Source organism: Macaca nemestrina, chromosome 11 (genome assembly GCF_043159975.1).
Source record: "Macaca nemestrina isolate mMacNem1 chromosome 11, mMacNem.hap1, whole genome shotgun sequence".
In the NCBI taxonomy this organism is placed as follows: Eukaryota; Metazoa; Chordata; class Mammalia; order Primates; family Cercopithecidae; genus Macaca; species Macaca nemestrina.
In genome coordinates this window covers 2,543,422-2,548,328 of record NC_092135.1, presented here as the reverse complement: position 1 = coordinate 2,548,328, position 4,907 = coordinate 2,543,422, and the positions used below count along the sequence as shown (strand labels likewise).

The 4,907-nt window shown below is 45.1% G+C and overlaps 1 pseudogene; it reads right to left on the bottom strand.

The window, feature by feature from the left end:
* Positions 1 to 981: 981 nt before the first annotated feature.
* LOC105492411 (histone H2B type 1-C/E/F/G/I-like) lies at positions 982 to 1,469 on the bottom strand (annotated as a pseudogene).
* Positions 1,470 to 4,907: the final 3,438 nt, after the last annotated feature.

The window sequence follows — 4,907 nt, the reverse complement described above, 5'->3', positions numbered from 1 at the left end:
CTATCCCTTCAGAGTCCTCTGCAGAAGAGGCACCTGATAAATATTATTTATTTGGCCTTAACCTAAGGTATTATTCTTTATATAGTGCCTTCCCATGGAATGATTGATATCATGTTTATCATTTTGCAGCACAGTTTATTTCTTATAGGGTCATGGCTGACAAGAAACATGGGAAAAATGACCCTCACTAATACAGTCATTAAAACCAGGAAATGTAATTTCAATTTTTTTTCTTTTTGGGGGCCTATTAGGTTAACAATGCTTTTAAAAATACATTGTAAATACGAGTGCTATAAGACAGGAATTTCCATATTATGTTGGGGTTATAAACTGGCATGATCCTGAACAGCAATTTAGCAATGTGTATTTAAGAATCTTAGAAAATGTTTTTCACTTTTGATTTAGTGTTTCCACTTCATGAAGTCTATCCTTAGGAAATAATATTTGAACAAAGATTTATGTACAAAGATGTGTGAGCTGCATGATCTATAATGCATAAAAATGGGAATCAATTGAAATAGTCAATGACGAATAACTATATAATTATCAATATATCCGTAAATTATACATCCATAAAAAATGTTTCTAGGTATATTTATCTAAATATATATATATATCATATGACACCTAAATTTATTTTATATATGATACATGATGTGAGATATAGGTATATATGAATATGAATGTATGATATACATCTAAAAAGAATAGGAGATACTAGGAGTTATTTTAATTTTGTCTTTATATTTCTCGTTTCATACATTTCTATGAAGAACATTTTAATAGTTTTATACGTAGAAAAAAACGAGCTAATTTTTCTTAGCCAGGTGTTCATTGGTCCTTCTTTGATTGTTCAAAATACCTCCATTTATCTTCTTCTAGCATCACTCATTTTCATTGGTTTATTTGCAAGATGAAACAGTGTCCGGCACTGACGACTCCTGGAAAAGATATGTCTAAAAGCTGTTGTCTCCCCTTGGAAAGTTTACTTGGAGCTGGCGTACTTGGTGACGGCCTTGGTGCCCTCCGACACGGCGTGCTTGGCCAGCTCTCCGGGCAGCAGCAGGCGCAGGGCCGTCTGGATCTGCCTGGAGGTGATGGTCCACCTCGTGTTGTAATGTGCCAGGCAGAAAGCCTCTCCCGCGATGCGCTTTATGTCGACATCTTTATGTCGTTAATGAAAGAATTCATGATGCCCATGGCCTTGGAAGAGATGCCGGTGTCAGGGTGGACCTGCTTCAGCACCTTGTACGCTCACACAGAGTAGCTGCACTTGTGCTTCTTGCCATCTTTCTTCTGCGTCTTGGTCACCGCGTTCTTGGAGCCCTTCCTCGGGGCGGGAGCAGACTTGGCTGGCTCAGCCATCTTAAAACACCAGAAATGTGTCAGAAAAAATGAAATCTTATTACTTTCAAATAAGGACAGCTTCACAGGCTAATAGCTGGCAGTGGACTTCTGACCAGAAATTTTATCTTAAGATCTCTTTTATATACTAATTGAATAAATATCACATATGATTGTTGGTGCTTTACCAGCGATTTTGAACACGATTGATGAGTGTGCTTTCTTGAGCTGGTTAAACATGACTTTCTGCTGTTTTATTTTTGTTTTTGTTTTGTTTTTTTTTTTGTGTTTTTTTTTTTTTTTGATTCGGAGTCTCGCTCTGTTGCCCAGGCTGGAGTGCGGTGGCCGGATCTCAGCTCACTGCAAGCTCCGCCTCCCGGGTTTTTACGCCATTGTCCTGCCTCAGCCTCCCCAGTAGTTGGGACTACAGGCGCTGCCACCTCGCCCGGCTAGTTTTTTGTATTTTTTTAGTAGAGACGGGGTTTCACCGTGTTAGCCAGGATGGTCTCGATTTCCTGACCTCGTGATCCGCCCCTCTCGGCCTCCCAAAGTGCTGGGATTACAGGCTTGAGCCACCGTGCCCGGCCGTTTTTTGTGTTTTTTTTAGATGGGGTCTTGCTCTATTGCTCAGGCTGGAGGGCAGTGGCACGATCTCAGCTCACTGCAACCTTGGCCTCCCAGATTCAAGTGATTCCCCTGCCTCAGCCTCCCAAGTAGTTGGGATTATAGGCACACGTTGCCACACCCGGCTATTTTTTTGTATTTTTAGTAGAGACGGGGTTTCACTGTGTTGCCCAGGCTGGTCTAGAACTCCTGAGTTCAGGCAATCCACCCGTCTTGACCTCCCAAAGTGCTGGGATTACAGGCGTGAGCCACCGTGCCCAGCCTGCTGTTTTACTTTTAATAACACTTTTTATTTTTTAGCAAGCCCCTTAATTCACCTTTAGTCAAAAAACATCCTGTCAAACCCTTATTGCCACACTGGAATCTTCCAGAAAAAAGTGTCCTTGGGAGAAGAAGAGGCGTACGTATAAGAGTCAGAGGGAGTGAAGCATGGTGATAATGATGGTGGTGATGGTGGTGGTGGTGGTGGTGGAGATGATGATAGTGATGTTGATGGTGGTGGGGGTGGTAGTGATGATAGTGGTGATGGTCCTGATAGTGGTGGTGATGGTGATGGTAATGGTGGTGGTGATGGTGGTGGTGATAGTGATGGTGGTGGTGATAGTGATGGTGGTGGTGATGGTGGTGGTGGTGGTGTGTTGGTGATAGTGATGGTGGTGGTATGGTCTTGATGGTGGTGGTGATAGTGGTGGTGGTGGTGATGGTGGTGGTGGTGGGGATGATGATGATGGTGATGGTGGCAATGTGGTGGTGATGATGGTGGTGGTGGTAGTAATGGTGGTGTTGGTGGTGGTGATCATCATGATGGTAGTGGTGTGGTAATGGTAGTGGAGATGATGATTATGGTGATGGTGATAGGGATAATGATGGTGTTGCTGATGGTTGTGGTGGTAGTGGTGATGGTGCTGGTGGTAGATGCGATGATGGTGCTGGTGGTGGTGGTGCTAGTGGTGGTGATGGTGATGATGGTTATGATGGTAGTGGTGGTGATGGGGTGGTGGATATGATGATGATAGTGCTGGTGCTGGTGGTGGTGATAGTCGTAGTGGTAGTAGCAGTGGTGGTAGTGGTGGTGGTGGTGGAAATAATGATAGTGCTGGTGATGGTGGTGTTGGTAGCAGTGGTGGTGGTGGTGATGGTGGTGGTGATGATGATGGTGGTAGTCGTGATGGTGATAGTGGCAGTGGTGGAAGTGGTGGTGATGGTGATGATAGTGGTCATGGTGGTGATGGTGATGGTAGTGATGGTGATGGTGGTGATGGTGGTGGTGATAGTGGTGGTGGTGGTGGTGATAATAGTGGTGATGGTGATGGTGGTGCTGGTGGTGGAAGTGATGATGGTGGTGGTGATGGTGATGGTGGTGATGGTGGTGGTGGTGATGGTGGTGGTGGTGGTGATGGTGATGATGGTGGTGGTGATGGTGATGGTGGTAGTGGTGGTGATGGTAGCAGTGGTGATGGTGGTGATGGTGGTGGTGGTGATGGTGATGGTGGTAGTGATGATGAAGGTGGTGGTAGTGGTGGTGGTGGTGGTGATGGTGGTGGTGGTGATGGTGGTGGTGATGGTGGTGGTGGTGGCGGTGATGGTGATGGTGGTGATGGTGGTAGAAGTGGTGATGATGGTGATAGTGGTAGTGTTGGTAGCAGTGGTGATGTTGGTGGTGAGGTGGTGGTGGTGGTGATGGTGATAGTGGTGGTGGTGGTGATGATAGTGGTGGTGGTGATGGTGGTGGTGGTGGTGATGGTGGTGGTGATGGTGATGGTGGTGGTGATGATGGTGATGGTGGTAGTGATGGTGGTGGTGATGGTGATGGTGATGGTGGTGGTGATGGTGGTGTTGGTGGTGATGATGGTGATGGTGGTGGTGGTGGTGATGGTGGTGGTGGTGATGGTGGTGGGGGTGGAAATGATGGTGCTGGTGCTGGTGATGGTGATAGTAGCAGTGGTGATGATGGTGGTGGTGGAAATAATGGTGATAGTGCTGGTGATGGTGGTGTTGGTAGTGGTGGTGGTGGGGACAATGCTGATGGTGGTGATGATGGTAGTGGTGGTAGTTATAAGCAGGGGCATATGTAGCTGGTTCTTAATCCTTCACCTCTTCCCTTCCCACTTTTGCAGTTACATGATATCTGAGGAGGCAGCAATTATCCTGAAATCTTGAGGTAGCAAGGACAATACTAAAAAATGATTTGCTAAAGGAGGCCAAGTGCAGTGATGACAACCTGGTCCCTAGATGCCACAGATGAATGGTTGAGCCAATGCCAACAGGTAGGTTTTGGAGAAAAATAATCTCTGCTTGTTTTAGACACTGTTGGTCAGTAGGTTTTCTGTTACTTGCAGTGAAACACGATACTGATAGGGGCATCCTCTTGGGATGTGAGCAATGCCTGATATCATCACACATACCCATGGATGTTTGCTGAGCTCCTGCTCCTCTCTTTTTTCACAGCACTCTGTTCTTCTATGATTTGCATTTCTTTACTTATGTATTTCATAGTTTTAGACACTTCATAGTACTTATCAGATAATCTCATTATGTGAAGTATTTGAAGGCTTAATTCTCTATTTGTTGTTTCTTTTGACTCCTCTCCTTATGGCTCACTTCTTCAACAGCTTTCTAATTTTGACCAGTGAGCTCATCTGCACTGGGGCTTTATCTGTAGGACTTCCTTGTGTCCTGGATTAAGAGGATGACTGTTACTTCTGCCAGGCGTCCAGGGGGTGTTACCAACCCAGGAATATTTCTCATGTTAATTTATTTGTTTTGCAGTACCTGGGCCATGAGGTACAATACATTGGACCCCAAACCCTGAACTCTAAATGATGTGGACATTGTTTGCAGAGTTTACAGTTTCTCAGGAATCATTTTTCTTTTTTTTCAGTGCTCGAGCTAAAACGGACAAGCTTCTTTCTTCTCTCTCTTTGTTAGGGTGCAATCTG